Here is a 16936-nt window from a genome sequence, read left to right on the forward strand (position 1 = left end):
AGGCCCCTCAAACAGACCCAGCTACACAACTGTCTCCCCTATGCAGAGTGTCTAGTCTGATCCCATGAAGGTTCCACAGCTGTTGGTCTAAAGTTTGTGAGTTCCTATGAGCTTGGTTCAGTTGTCTCTGTAGATTTCCCATCATGATCTTGACTCCCCTTGTTCATATAGTCCCTCTTCCCTCTCTTCTACTGGAGTCCCAGAGCTTAGCCTAGTTCTTGGGTTACTGGATGAAGGCTTTATGATGACACTTAGGGTATTCATCATTGATTACCAGGGTAGGTCAATTCAGGCACCCTCACCACTATTGCTAGTAGTCTACTCTAGGGTCATCCTTGTGGATTCCTGGGAAATTCCCTAGCACCAGGTTTCTCCCCTACCCCATGATGTCTCCCTTTATCAAGATATCAGAGAATTTTTCTTATGATTGCAATCTTAAGCATTTTGTTGATGCCAGGGCAAATATCACAGCTTACATTCAGCATTATCTGGATATATAGCACTGCCTTTGAAGCCTGTCAGTCTCCTTGTATTCCTGCTGTGTGAACAGGTTAAAAGATCACTGTTTTGTCCTTGGCCCCTCTGACTTCTACAACTCAGAATCAACTGACCAGGGCTCATAGAGGCTCACAGAGACTGAACCAATAATCAGGGAACCAGTATGTGTCTGACCTAGGTCCTTGCATATATGTTACAGTTGTGTAACTGGGTGTTCTGGTGGGACTCCTAGTGGTGGGGGCAGGGGATGTCTCTGACACTTGCCTGCTTTGGGGACCCCTTTCCTCCTACTGGTTTATCTTGTTCAGTCTTAATATGAGGGGAGGTCCCTACTCTTATTGCAACATGATATACCATGGTAGTTGATATTCCTGAGGGGGCCTACCCCTTTCTGAAGGGAAATAGAGGAGGAGTGGATCTTGGGAAGAGGGGATGTGGGGGAGGAGAGAAGTGAGGGGAAACAGAAGTCAGGGTGTAGTATATGAGAGAAGAATAAAAGAAATGACTCTTTTGGATGGAAAAACATCAAACTTCATTTGCTGCTACCACAGACCTCATTCACAATCAAATATTCATAATATTAAAATTTTCCTATCAAAGGTAAAATAGATAAAGCATCAGGAACAGAGATTTACTTGAGGAAATAGGAACTATTGATTCTAAGCTTCAAGTTGTCCAAGTTAAAAGGGGGAAGTGGGTTGTATTTCCTTGGCTGATAGTAGAAAGAGGCAAACAATTTGCGCCATCATTAATTAGCAGGTGTTGATTATTCTGCCATTCTTTACATGTCCCATGTATCTTTGGCTCTCTTCTCTCACATGAGTCTCAACTGAGAACATTTGCCTCGTTTTCCTGGTTCATTCTTTGTGTTCATATGTTCTTGTACATTTCTCTCTCTTTTCCTACCCTAATCTAATTCCTCCATCTGTTGTACCCCCTTACCAACCACAACTTTTTAGTTTCTACGTGTGCCACATGTGACCTTGTCAGCTCTGTGTCTTAATTAGGGTTTCTACTGTTGCGAAGAGACACCACAACCATGGCAACTCGTTGTTGTTGTTTGTTTTTTGGTTTTTTTTGAGCTGAGGATCAAACCCAGGGCCTTTTGCTTGCTAGGCAAGCACTCTATTTTATTGCAGTGGCTTACGTATACAGAGGTTTAGTTCATTATCATGGTGTGACATAGTAGCATGCAGGTAGACGTGGTGCCAGGGAAGTAGCCAAGTGTCTTGCTTCTTGACTTACAGGCAACAGGAAGTGATCTGAGACACTGGGCGGTATCTTAAGCATATAAGAGACCTCAAAGCCCTCCTCCATATGACACACTTCCTCCAATAAGATCACACATAATCCAACAGGCCACACCTCTTGAGTGCCATTCCTTTTGGGGGCCATTTTCTTTCAAACCACCACACACTCTTTCAAACCTTGACAATAAGATATCTCATCACCCTTATTTTAAAGGCAAGGAGTCTGTGACCAATCTATAGAAGGCCCCTAATAAATGCTTTTCACTAGTCATTTGCAGAGAAATGTTCTGCCTCTAGAGACTTCTGAAAGTACTTTGCTCATTTTTGTGTTTTGCTTTTTTAGTGATGCTTCATCTACCTGCTCTACATAAATGAGAAGAAGCCAAGAACCAGAATGCTGTTACTCCATTCCACAGTTTATCATCCCCTAGAATAGTGCCTGCAGCTAGCACAGATGCCAGCATGTATTGGATAAATGAGTGCCTGAATCAAGTCGTGAATAAAATCCAATAAAAACTATAGTGCATGACCCTTGACTTTCCTACCCTATGCTTTTTCTACTCCATTTTGATGGACTGCATGCTACTGAATAGTATATGCTATGAAGCACAGTCGAAAAAGGTAATGCTAATAATGACTTGGGATTTCCTGAACTCCCAAACCCAGAAAACAGAATTCAAAGGTTATTTAAATAGAGAAAGATATTTATTTTTATGGATTATCTCAAAACATAATTAGACTTCCACATTCACAGTCTGCAGGATAGACTAACAGAATATGGAGCCAAAGAATAAACTGGTGTCACAGCTGAAGGCCAGCATGCAAGATTGAGAAGACTTAGACTTTTGCTAGAGTCAGACTTTTGTTTCAGTCAGCCTTCAACTCAATGAAGTGGCCCACTTGCATTATGGAGGGCATATAGATTAACTCAAGTGCACAGGCTTAAATGTAAGTTTCACTTGGAAATACCATCACAAAATACTTCTTGTAGTATCTTCCCATGAAACTGAACATCACAGTTTCACTTTAGTGAAATAACTTACATCAGAAGGCATTTTGAAATGTAAAGATGTGGCTGTCACAGCTCTTTGTTTGCCATTAGTCTTAGTGAGGTGAGTAAATAGACTACTATAACCACTGAGCTTATTCACAGGCATGCTGTATATGCATAATACCACATTGATATTTTCATGTATAAATGAAAAGACCACCCCAGCCTTGACACTCAGTGCCACAATTGCACATTTGTGGGTATAATATTTTTCTTAATCAGGCTCCATTCTCTCTTTCAAGGTTGGATTTTCCAGAACATGGAGGAGTTTAACAGAATCTCTTTAATTTCTATGAGAAGAAGCCAAGAACCAGAATGCATAATTGTAATGTTCAGAGCCTCAGTTTCTTTATTTCTGAAACTAGTGTAGTAGTATTCCAGGCTGTCACAATGGGATGGTGATGTGATTGACAGGGTGAAATGAAACTTCAAGGGTAAGTGGTGTCAGAATTCAGAGTCAGAAAAAAAGAGAACAATTACACAAAGCAGGAGGTAATACAGTGAATTTAGGAGGCAGCTCTGACCTTGCGTACTGTGGAATGATATAACCTAAAGAGAGTAAGGATGTAATCAGGCGGGGGAAGCTTCCTCTACTATCATTAAAGGACACACACACACATGCACACACACATGCGCACAGCACACACACACGCACCACTAACCTGGCTGGCTGGTCTGGAGATTCTGGCTTCATGCCTGACTCCTCACAGGTGCAAATAGCTAACACAAAATAAAATTATCACCTTCTTGAGTATTTACATGGAATGGGATGAAGCGAGGTTCTATCATGTAGTATCAGGCTTCAAACTTAGTGAGCATGCATCCTACAGGCAATGTTCACAAAAATACAACATGGAAATTCCTTGAACATAACTGACATTGTTTATATTTCTGTACGTATATTACTGGATTGCCTTTACTGGAATATTCTACAAAACAGATTCTCATTGCTATAATAGTACATCATTATTACTCTGTATATCATTAATATTATTCAATGTACTCTGCACGGTGTGTTTAGAGTCTTCATATTCCCAATCTTTTGCACATTCACTATATTCAACATTATAAAGGAATACTATTCACTTTTGCATGTAACTAATGTTTGCAGTTACAGAATATTTTACTCACTATACACTCAGAAGCAATACTAACAGCCTTAAATTTGATCGTTTGCATATTTGATTTGGTTTTAGAACAAGATTTCTCTGTTCTTTTCATGTTAAGAATATCAAATCATACCATTTCTGAACAACAATCCTACATGTTATCCATACATTAAGCAACATTGGTACACACATTAAAAGATGCAAAACTTTTAGCTGAATTTTTATGCATACATGTCTTTAATACTTCCTTATATATGATGCCACATTTTTGCTTTCCACACTATATGTAAAAGAGCTTTATATCTGTTTCCCCAACCTCAACAAAACTGGAGAGCTTATCACTGTGCATTGGAGTGGTAGAAATCTGATAAATATTTGTAAAATGGATGAATGAAAATGAACCATGTGTAAAATCATGTAATGTCAGCCATTTAGTTATACTACTGGATCATCAGAAGAAATATAGATGACTTAATTTATCTCTGTGGAATTTTTAAATCAAAAGATTCCAGTGGATGTTCTTTCCCATCTTGATTTCTCAAGGCACTTACTAATTCACCAAATGCCTTCAATGAAAATGTTAGCATTTTCTTTGACATTGTGCCTTTTCTTACTGCCCTTGGGGAGAAGAATGGCCAGCCTGACGCTCTCTGACAGATCTACCATGGCATGTCTACTCTGATAGAAAATTCTTCTCCCCAGAGGCTTTGCTTCTCCTGCAGAGAAAGCTCATGAGCAAATGCTGTCATCAGCAGCCGTGCATTGGTGAAGATACACAGTGGGAGAAGATCCCAGGCTTTGTTTCAACTCAGGGATTTTAGCAGAAACCCAAGAAGACTATTCAGAATATCGTCTCTCAACAAAAACAATTACCTTTCCCCTACATCCGGAGGCTGCCCTTGTCATTTTGATTTTCTTATTTATTCTTGACTCTCTATTGAAGAGCAACTGATTTTTCTCTTGTATTTTCAAGGATGCGTTTATGTGATAGGGATATTTAAAGCTATGTTATGGGATTTCATATCTTTTTACACAGCCTGTTTCTTACCCCTTGGTTTAAAATGATTAAAAGGAACTTTTCCTGTAACCAGGACAATAGGCAGATCAAGCTTCTTTATATAACCATTTTTGTTTTGCTTTTTATATATACAGAAGCACTACTACATAAAAATACTCAACATTTTTAATGACTGAGTCTAATACTATATATTGCACGTTCATCACAAACCACACAGGAAACAGTAATATTTGAGTTTTTAAATGTACAAAACAATAAACTGTGACAATAAAGCTATTTTCTGCCTCAGAATCCCAAAATTTAGATAATGTAATTATTTGACCATGTAGTTAATTCTCCATGAACATGACAAGAATTAGAACAGTAAGATTATTGAACATGTGTGAATGGCACACCCAGGAAAATGGTTTTGAGGATGTTTTAATTTGTGGATATTTGTGCCCTTTTGGTAATTAAAGGATTTAGAAAGGAAGTTTTGAAGATGAAATATAAGAATCAGTAAGCTAGGTAACATGAAATGATAGCTATGATGCCATCAGTGTAAATAGCTGTCTTAGGAACTCTTATCTATTTTGCTTAGAACTTGTAACAGTTACTTAACTGGAGGGCAAATGTTTTAAAAGTGGTTAATATATACCTTGAACATATTTTGAAATTAAAATATATAAATGCTTATTCATTAATCTTTGAATAGGTAGCCAAGAACATGGGTTCTACTGCTGAATCAAGCACCTCAATCTTTTTCTTTCTTCTTTGTGTGTGCATGATGTATTAGTGTATTAGTGCACATATGTGAGTTTGTATGTGTATACACATATATGTTTGTGTCCACACGTGTGTGCATGTGTGTATGCACATGCATGTGTGTGTGTGTGTATGTGTGTGTGTGCCAGAAATTAAAGTCTTTCTTTATAGATCTACACCTCATTTACTTTTTGAGGCACGATCTCTCACTGAACCTGTAGCAAATTGATTTGGCATTGTGAGCTAGCTAGCCAGCTCCAGTTTTCCTTCTGTTTCTGCCCCTCCAGCACTAGAAGATCACAGGAGCCCCCTGGGCTCACCTATTTACATGGAACTGGGTCTCCAAACTCAGATCCTCATGCTTATGCAAAAAATATTTTACTGCTTAACCCTTCTACTCAGTCCCCTTTGCTATTTTCTTATACAAGCGATAACCATAACACACTGTTTACATTTCCAGTTTGAATCTCACTAGAGTAAGAACTTAACACTAATGAAGGAACGTGGAGACGTGTCTGAACTTCTTACAATATTTTGTCATCATCTCACATATAATTGAAAACATTTTGAATTGACTTTATAAAATGTTCAAAGCAAATAACTCTCAGTCATATCTCATTTCTTTATATAATGCTTACTTACATTACTATAGTGACAGGTACAACTGGATTTCACAGATAAGGAAACAGATTTTCAGGCAAAACAAGCCAGTGCTAAAAAGACAAATACGGCATGTTTCCTTTTATATATGAAATCTAGATTTAACAACAACAGAAAAGGCATGAGAGTAGGTTATTTAAAAAGAGGGAAGGGACAAAGAAGATATGAAAGGGAATGTGAGGGAGTAGTAGAAGGATGAGTAGAACTAAGGTACTTTAGTACCTATACATTCTTATGAAAATATCATAATAGCACCCATTATTTAGTAATATTTAGTGAGAATGAATGGGAACAAAGTGGAATGGGAATAAGATGACTGACCTTAGGAAGCAACAAAGTTCCAGTAGATAGTATCAACAAAAATGTCCCAGTCTATTGCTGAGTAGCTCACCACTGATGTTGCAGACCATGTTATATGGGTGGAATAATGAGCAATGGGGAGTCCTGGTTTAGAAATGTAGAATATAAACATGATAGAATGAAAGGGAAGATTAATGAACCTACTTTTAAAAAACAACTTGTTTAAAAATGGTTTACATTGCTATGGATTTTAACTTATTGATACAAATTTAGAGTTGATTTTGTATTACTATATATATTTCTACTCTCATTTAAGGTATTATGTTTATGTAACTTATTTAAATTGTAAAGGATAATTAAGAAATACAGATAAATAACTAGTCTTCTATGATAGTCAAACTCATAGTCATGTTAAGTTTTCTAGGTATACATAGATATAATTCAATTAGGTAGGTAATCTTCAAATACTTCAAAGACCTACAGAATATGGAATTTAAGATGTTTTAAAAACGTAGACTTTCTGGACAATGAGACATGTCTGCTCCTGGCAGCACCAATTTACTTAAAAAAGAAAGATGGGCATTGAAGACACTCCATATGGAGTTTATCTTCTTCTTGGTAAAAATAGCCATTTGGGCAAGAAATTGCTCTTGCCTGGACTACTTAACAAAACATTGTGTCGACTGGATATGCAGGACCCATGGGAAAGTGATTACTGAACTTTGCAAGTTGAGATGGTCCTTCAGGTTCCTGCTTCACAGAGGAAACTGTCAAACATTCTACAGGACGCAGAGAGAAATGACAAGAGACTCTAGCCACATAGGCTGAAAAATGGATGCCCCAACATTGCAGAAGAACTTTGGGTAACTGTCCAGACAGGCAGCTAGCTGTCTCTGTCATTCTAGATTTTTGGAAGTTGCTTATAATGCCCTTCCTATTTAATTAGGTAATATTATATCCTTCTGGGGTCTTTGATGTAGTTAAAAACTAGGTAGTTACAATTATGGTTTTCTTTGTTTATGATAAGAGGTAAGGTAGATAGGAAACCCTAGACTCACAAATATAGGAAAGATAGAATATTTTCTTTAATTTTGCCAAATACAAATAGACTACATATTATAACTGTAATTCTTACTTGATAACTGTTTGTTATATGTAGTTTTACTATATTAAAGTTAAACCCTTCCTTTTTGATTAGACAGAAAAGGGGATGTGCTGTGGGATGTTCTATATGTGGCCAATGTGTTGTTCTGATTGGTTGATAAATAAAAAGATGATTAGCCAATATCCAGGCAGGAAGTATAGTCAGGATAAAGAGATAAAGAGAATTCTGGGAAGAGGAAGGCTGAGTCAGGAGATGCTAGCCCACCATTCAGGGAGCAGCATGTAATGACACAGGTAAAGCCACAGAACACATGACAACATATAGATGAACAGAAATAGGCTGAGTTTAAATGTAAGAGCTAGTCAGTAGTTAGCCTGAGCTAATGGCCAAGCAATTCTAATTAATATAAGCCTCTGTGTTTACTTGAGTCTGAGCTGCTGCAAGACTGGTGAGTGAGAGAGATTTGTCCTAACTGCCAGCCGGCCAAGACACAGAAAAACTTCCAGCTATAGAGTCCACCAATTGCTTAATTCTGACTATGCAATTTTCTTTAAAACATTTATGTATTTTTGGTTTCAGCAATAGTATATTTATTATAGATATATAAAAGTATACACACAATGTACTACTTAGAAAATTACTACAAAAAAATTAAACATTTGTACAATATTTCTAAGTATGTAGTCTTTTAGGGGGATGGAGAAATGTTCATCACTTAAGAACACTTCCTATTCTTGCAGAGGACCAAAGTTTGGTCCCCAGCATCAAAACCTGGTAGTTCACAACCACCTGTAAATTTAGTACTGAGTGATCCAACACCTTCTTCTGAACTCTACAGATGCCTGCATTCAGGTGATCTATCTATCTATCTATCTATCTATCTATCTATCTATCATCTATGTATCTATCTATCTATCTATCTATCTATCTATCTCATTTTGTCTCTCTCTCTCTGTCTCTGTCTCTCTCTCTCTCACACACACTCATATTCACATAATTATAAAATAAAATAATAACAAAAGAACAGTTTGGTTTTCATAGTCTTTTATGAATGGATCAGTACAACACAATTATTTAAGCACAGTTCATGTTAGTATCTAATAATGTATACATCATATAAAATAGGACAGTATACATTTATGAGGAGACATTTTTTATAACTCTTAAGTGTCTGAATCAATATAAAATCTATAGGTAGATGTCTGGGCCATAAAGTCTCAGGGTCCTAGCACTCCAGGCAGTGTCAGGAGTGAACTCACTCTCAAGGCATGGGTCTGAGCCTGGATCAGTCATTGGCTAGCCACTTCCATAACCTCTGTGTCACCCTTACCCCAGAACATCCCATAGGCAGGACAGACTGTAGGTCAAAGTTTATGTGGCTGGGTTGTTTTCCCAGTCTCTCCACCGGAAAGTCTTGCCTGGTCACAGGAGATGGCCACTTATGCTGTGTATCTTCTATATGTATCTACTGTTGCTAGGAGTCTTAGCTGGAGTCATCCTTGTAGAGTTCTGGGGTGGGGTTCCTTTGCACCAGGTTTCTATCTGATCCCAAAATTCACCCCCTTTCTTGTCATCTTTTTTAGTACTCTTCCCCTCCATTCACTCTCAATGTGATTCCTCATGTTTCCATCCCTACCCACCCCTGATCCACCCATGAGATATCTTCTATTTCCAATTTCCAGGGAGGTCTAAGCATGCTCCCTAGCCTCTCTGGGTCTGTGCATTGTAGCATGATTATCCCTTATTTTCCAGCTAATATCCATTTGTAAGTGAGTACATATCACATTTGTCTTTCTGGGTCTGTGTTACTTCATTTGGGATAATTTTTTTCTCCTTCCATCCATTTGTCTTCAAATTTCATGATGTCATTGTTGAGTAATACCCCATTGAGTAAATGTAACACATTTTTTTATCCATTTTTCCATTGAGGGACATCTAGGTTGTTTTCAGGTTCTAACTATTATGAATAAAGCTGCTAAGAACATAGCTGAGCAAGGGCCTTTGTGATATGATTAAGCATGCTTTGGGTATATGCCTAAGAGTGGTATAGCTGGATCTTGAGGTAGATAAATTCCCAGTTTTCTGAGAAAACACCATATTGATTTCCAAAGTAGCTATACAAGTTTGCACTCCAATCTGCAATGGAGGAATGTTCTCCTTGTTCCACATCCTCCCCAGCATAAGCTGTCAATTGTGTTTTTGATCTTAGACATTCTGATGGGTGTAAGATGGAAGGTCTAGGATAGAACCAAATGCTATTGGAGAAAAACAATGTCAACATAATGATGCCTTGGGATATCCTGCTATACACAAAGGTTGATGCCTAGCCCAATTGTCATCAGAGAGGCTTCATTTAGTAACTGATGGAAACAGACACAAAGACAGAGACCCACAGCCAAACATTAGGCTGAGTTTGGAGAATGCTATTACTAAAGAGAGGGAAGAAGGATTGTAGGAGCCAGAGGGGTCAAGGAGATCACAAAAATCTCTGCAGAATCAACTAACTTGGGCTCATAGGAGCACACAGAATCTGAACTGACCTCCAGGGAGCCTACACAGGACCAACATAGGTCCTCTGCGTACATGTGAAACTTGTAAAACTTGGTCTCTTTGTGGGACTCCTAACAGTGGGAGCAGGGGCTGTCTTTCATTCTCTTATTGGGTTGCCTTGTTCAACCTTAATACAATAGGAGGTGCTTAGTCTTACTGTGACTTGATATGTTTGTTTATATCCATGGGAGGCCTGACCTTTCTGAATAGAAAAGGAGAAGGAGTAGATGGTAAGGGGACAGAGTGGAAGTTGGGGAGGGAATGGGAGAAGAGGAGGGATGGGAGAGTGTAATTGGGATGTAAAATAAATAAATATAATTAATAAAAATGTATCCATAGGTAGATATATAGATGTTGTTCTTTTGAATAAATGCACAAAAGATAAATTATAATAAATAATATGTGAAAAACACATAAATCATGTAGGTATTTAAATAATTATTTACCATCACATAGTTAATTGCTCTTTCAACAGTTTCCAAATGAGGATATATCAGTGTGAAAAGATTAGAGAGACTCTGAAGTTTAACTCTACAGTCTAACTCACAATATAACTCAAGACAGAAAACTCACAACTGTTACTGAAGTCTGCCCTGTGTTGTCTAGTACTTACTGGTACTATATTAGGGAATACTCAGTTAGACCTAAGTAGTGGTTTGAGGCTATAGTTTTTTTCAGAAATTTTCTTCAGAATGAAAACATCAAATTTCATATATTTAGTGTTAAATATGTAATATAACATAAATATATTTTCTGGGCAATAGTCTCAGATTGTGGTAATTTCTTTATAAACCACTACAAAATAGCAAGGACCTGCCTTGGAATAAAACAAACAAACAAAAAACCAAAAAACTGGATGAATTACAAAACTTGCTAGAAATAAAAAGGTAATATTTTTTGTCTTTCTTGTCTCCAAAATTCTGGGTATAATTTAGAAAATAATAAACTTCTTTGGTACAGGAAGACAAGCTGCACATGACCTCACTCATCTGTGTCACCTAAAATTGCAAATCTCATGGACATTAAGGGTAGGATGGTGATGACAGATGGGGAAGAGCTGGTCAGTAAGTTCTTAATTATGCATGTGTAAGGAGTAATCTTGGAAACCAGAAGAGGGCGTCTGATCCCCTGGAGCTGGAGTTACTGTCCCCTATGATCCACTGACAGATGGGTGCTGAAATTCAAGTCTGGGGAAAAGTAGTATTGGGCTCTTAACCCCTGAGCCATCTCCCCAGCAACCAGTCAGTGAGTTCTAATTCATCACTGAAAGGAGGTAAGAAGTCTAGTGTGCCAGGTCACAATAAGGCAATAGAGATGATAATGTCCGGAACATTAAGGGGGGACCCTAAATCAGAGGACTTCCAGCAAGATCTCAAAAGATAAGTGTTTATCTAAATTTGAATTCTATACATTGTGTACATGCATTGAAATATATTGAAGCTCTTAAGTCTGAACAGGGTTTAGTTGGGCATAGTGGTACCTGTTTTATTCCTAGTTCTTGGGAGGTTGAGACAGGAGCATCAAGCATTCAAGTCTTGGGTCACATAGCATATTCTCTGCCAATCTGGGCTATAGTTTGAGACCTGCCAAAACAAAAGAGTAGATAAGAACTTCTATTAAGTTGATAAAATAGTTTGAAAAATGAACAGTCTTGGTTTGGCTTGCCTTCTGATATCAGCACAGAATCTCTCAGAAATGGGCTATGTGAGGATGTTCTGGTTCACAGGCTCTGGTCATTGCTTCATTCCTCTTCAACTCAAGCTGAGAGAGGAGACATGCTTTCTGTACCTGCCTCCAATCCTCTGTTCCAGACTCAGATAAACAAAGCCCAGGTCACAGGTTTTCTCCTGTTGTATGTGCCTCCTGGAAAATGGGGCAAATATAACTTCCCTTGCTAGGACAGCTACACAGAAGGCATCACCTCTAACTGGGCTCTGATGATTCACATGGTCCGGGTGAAAAGGGATTATGATGTCTTTTTACTCTTCTTCCTTGAGTCTACGGATGCAATCTGTTTATGTACCAATCCCTGTACGGGGAGCGGACACAACATATTCTTGCTTGTTGACAAAATATCAAGAGGAAAAAACCTTTTATTCAGTCGGGTGGTGGTGGCACACACCTTTAATCCCAGCACTCAGAAGGAGGCAGAGGCAGAGCGATCTCTGTGAATTTGGGGCCAGCCTGGTCTACAAAGCAATTACAGGACAGCCATAGATGTTACACAGAGAAACGAGAGGGGTGGGGGAGAGAGAGGGAGAATGAAAAGAAAGAAAAAAGAAAACAAGCAAACAAAAACAACCCCCCCCCCCCACAAAAACAAAAACAAAAACAAAAAACAACATTTTTATCCAGATTTAACAATCCAGGATCAAGAAACAGTACTTTATACAAACTCCACTGTTATTTAAGGCCACAGCTGCTGTATACCTGCTGCATACATCACTGTATGTATTTCGCATGCGTTACCTTTTCCTTTTTCTATCATCAGGACAGCATTTAGAGTGAAGGAAGTGGGTGTGCCTTTTCTTGCTCAGGGCTCCTTCTCCTCCCGATATCTCTTTATGTGAATGTGTTTCTCTGCATAGCACAGTTGTGACAGAGCCATACAAGCCGCATGCAGCTTCACCTTGCACATGTCTGACTAAACAAGAAACATCCAGGGATGCGTTGAGCCCATTCCTGGAATGTTAGACCTAAATAATTAGGTCATTCTCTTTCTTTTATGACTACCTTTCTCAAACCTTAAATAAAGAAGTATTGGCAGGTGTATTTTGTGCCACACAGGATGTACAAAGGAATGCAGGAAGAAAGAACTGCACTGTATCAGGAAGCAGAGACAAAGGATGGTTTGCGGCCCAAACATTTTCCTATATCCCTGCTGTGCTCTCCTGCTGCAGGGAACTCTGTGGGAACTCCTTGGGGGAACTGCTCAGGGTTGAAAATTGGCATCTTGTGAGTTCATTCCCAAAGGCCCTTTAAGACTCTCTGCCGCCTCCGTCTCTATTCCAAACCCCACTGTACTCTTGCCACGTTATTAGCTTTATCCTGTCATCTGTGTATCCAATTGCTTTCTCTCTTTCTTCCTTCTCATTGCCATCTGCACTTAGATTTCCCGGTTTAAATTTCTCTTCTTCACGGACATCAGTATGTGCTGGTCTCCAGTCTTTGTAAGACAATTCTGTTTTCTTCACAGCATTCCTTATCCTACTCTGCAGCTAATTTTTCAAATGGTATCCTCTAAGGAAGGGCCCTTGCTTTATGAGTTCTGTTTTTCAGGAGATCCCAGAGGATTCTGGCCACAATGGCTTTGTTCACTACTCACTGACAATGTGGATCCTATATAGCACTGTACTGAGTACTTCGCTGTACTGAGTACCTCATTGTATTGAGGTAGACAAGACAGTAAATATTGTTAAATTAACAGATCCATGTCAGTGGATCATCAGATTTAGCCCAACTGGGTGTCTAATTTAAACAATGACCTTAAGTAGTGTCCTAACTAACAACTCTACTGAAATTAAACTGTTAACTTTTCTTAGAGGATAATAATTCTCTTACAAGATTCCTAACAATGCTAGGTTCCATGTGCTTCATCTTTTGTTCCCCCAGGTTTTTCTGGATCAATCCTTTTTCCCTCAATGTCAATATCAGACTTTATAAAAACAATTTTACTTGTAAAAGGACTTGACTGTATATGAAATTACATGGGCTTCTCCTTCCACTTCAATATATAGCACCTTCTGCAGGAAGTCTCCATGAGTTCTGATGACTTTACTCTCAACACCTTGGTGGTTTTGTAGTGGTTTCTTCCTTTCTTCCCCTTTGTTGGGCTGGCACTGTTAACGATTAAGACGTTAACCCAATAGACTTGGCTCTCAGTTTCCTTATCTTAGAAATGAATGGGCTATACTCTGTTATTATTTTTTAATTTCTTTTAGCAGTTAAATTCATTTCTCAAATAAAGCTCCTTTATGTTAACATTGGTGGACATTTTATGATAAAATCTCTCTCTCTCTCTCTCTCTCTCTCTCTCTCTCTCTCTCTCTCTCTCTCTTCCTCTCCCTCTCTCTTCCATTGAGCTCACAAGGACTTTGGAATGTGGGAGAGGAAAATGCTCTCCACTGCACTTCACAGAAAGGCCATTCTCTGGATACCCTGAAGTCACCAGGACCATTTTTTTTAAAGGATTAAATTTCAGTCACATGTCACAGGTGTATAATCTGACACAGAAGGAGAAGGACATTTCTTTGCTACAGGAAATTCTTCTCAGGAAGGTTACTGAGTTCCTGAAGGGGGACACATGACAAGAGAATCCTGAGAACCATTTTAAAAGCCTTTGTACAGAGAAATCTAAAAATAAAAAAAAAAGTTGCCTTAAGTATCTACATGAAACTGAAAACAGCTATCTTAACTATCTTAATCCAATCACATTTGGCCAAACTTGAAAATTTTAAATTTATTATTCAAAATTTCTATGATCAGTCAATTTGTTGTCATGATACTATCCAGTTGTTTTCTTTCCATATCTTGAGTGCATTAAAATGTAGTATAAAGCAGATCTACCCACCATGAGAACTTGCCACGAATGCCCGCCCCTCTTTGGATATTGACTCCAACAGAGAACATATCCTGGGTTGAAAGCCTAGTAAACTTGCGATTGAATCAGGAGGATTATATTGAATGTATTTTTCTTTTCTTGATCTATCTTTAGAATAGGGTTTTACAACTCTCACAAGCAAACCTCATTCTAGTACCATTTATATCTCAACTACGAATCAAGAAAATAATTGCTAGAATTGCATTGAATTGATTTCTTTGCCATAGCTAAAATTTAATAGGTTGCCAAGAGATCCAAATCACTGGTGTATTCACATTTCAATTCTGTGCCAGGTTACCTCACTCTTTGGCTTTTCACATACAAATGCATGCCGGTCCTAACTAACTCAGTATATAAAGATTACATTCCAGTCAGATTGCTGAAGATTCAAATTAGCCAGGCATTTGTTTTCCACAATGACTTTCGCATCTGCTGTTTGGCTTACATTGCCTTTGAACTTAAATACTGTCAGCTCACTTAAGCAAAATGCTTTGTAGAGACAGGGCAACAGAATAAGAAAATGATTTGTTTTGAAAAGACTTAACAATCATATTGACAGAACTTATACTTGGATCCACATAGGAAGAAAGAAGTAAAATGTATTTGATAATGCAATTCTTCTGGATAATTCTTGCAAAATCCTGTTTATAATGATATTCACAAGGACTAAAACTAAAGTAATGTAATTGCTAGAGACAATCCGTCGCTTGTGCAACCATGACGGAATGAAGCCTGAGAAGCTCTGGGCTTGTTTAGATGATGATTGGTTCAAGGCTGAGTAAGTATCAAATTGTCTGTTTCTCTTTGAATTTTCAGTGAGAAAAGAGGCTGTGTCTCTTGAGCATTTGCATCTATAACAAAAGTTGGGAACATTTGATCATATATGTATTAATTCATCTTCAATTTTGCTTCTTTTTGCATTCTTGGCTTTTCACATAATGTACTACCATGGGACAAATCCATTTTATATAGTCCAGGAGCTATGTTTTTTCTGCCTTAAAAGATAATTTTCATTTAAAAATGTTTTATTTTCTTTTATTTTCCTTTGGAGACAGGGTCTTATGTACCTCATTATGCCCCAAATACAAATACTTTAATTTTGATTTTTAAAATATAGGTATAATTATATTGATGTTATAGCTCTAACAAAACTATTTTACTATTAATTCTAATTAAGCTTTCATATGTGAAAAATAATAATGGATAGAATAATAGATGGGTGAATGAAGCCTTCCAAAGTAATAATTATAACTAAGGACAGAAAGAATTTAAATCACAAATAGTCAAAATCAAAATAGAACAGTTGAATCTCAGATAATGATCTATTGGTAACATGTTAAAAGTCCTCTTGTGGATGTAGTGTCTTATTAATTATTTGAGGCAAAAGGGGAGAAAAATTATTTGAAAAGTGAGTGGGCCACTGCATAGATTATCTTCTGTTCTTCAATGTTGTATCTTAAAACTTGAAATAGCAATTTACTTTAATATGTTTTATTTCAGCACACCAAATTCTAAATGGAGTGTCATAGATTGTTTAGAAATACCAGGGATATGTAATAATTTACATGTACTCTTTTTTTAATGAAAATCAATACTATGTAATACAAAGTTTGTGGAATGCTTGACATGGAAAATACCCATGACCAGAAGACGGTCCTTTATGTAAAGATAAATGACCTCAGCTTTAATTCAGACCCTGAGTAGTTAACTTCTTTTCTGATATTTACTTCTGAAGTAGAAACTACAGAAATAGATGAGCTGTGACTATTCCTATTTTTAAAATTATAGCAACAGCTGAGAGAAGCTTTGGGAAAGCATTTGAAAGGCATTTGTTTTACTTCTTTTTTGAAAGCATTCTAAACTTTCTTAGAAAATAAACCCATTGATTCAAACTTTTATGTGTCACACACATTACCCATTAAGGCTTATATATTCTTAATGGTTTTTAAATTTTACTAAGAATTACAACTAGCTGGACTATCAATGACATTGAATTTTTACACTTTCTACCATTCTTTCATATCCATTTAATCAACAAAATAAATTGTGTG

The 16936-nt window shown here is 37.5% G+C and overlaps 1 protein-coding gene across 4 annotated transcripts in view; it reads left to right on the forward strand.

The window, feature by feature from the left end:
• Positions 1 to 2289, forward strand: part of Pot1 (protection of telomeres 1) — a 120401-nt gene extending 118112 nt beyond the window's left edge. For all 4 annotated transcript variants that reach the window (XR_004944506.1, XR_004944505.1, XR_004944507.1 and 1 more), the window contains one exon: positions 2092 to 2289. The gene's annotated coding sequence lies outside the window, so the exon portion shown is untranslated. The remainder of the gene's footprint in view (positions 1 to 2091) is intronic.
• The last annotated feature ends 14647 nt before the right edge of the window (positions 2290 to 16936 follow it).

The sequence above is a fragment of the Onychomys torridus genome, chromosome 3, assembly GCF_903995425.1.
Source record: "Onychomys torridus chromosome 3, mOncTor1.1, whole genome shotgun sequence".
Lineage (NCBI taxonomy): Eukaryota > Metazoa > Chordata > Mammalia > Rodentia > Cricetidae > Onychomys > Onychomys torridus.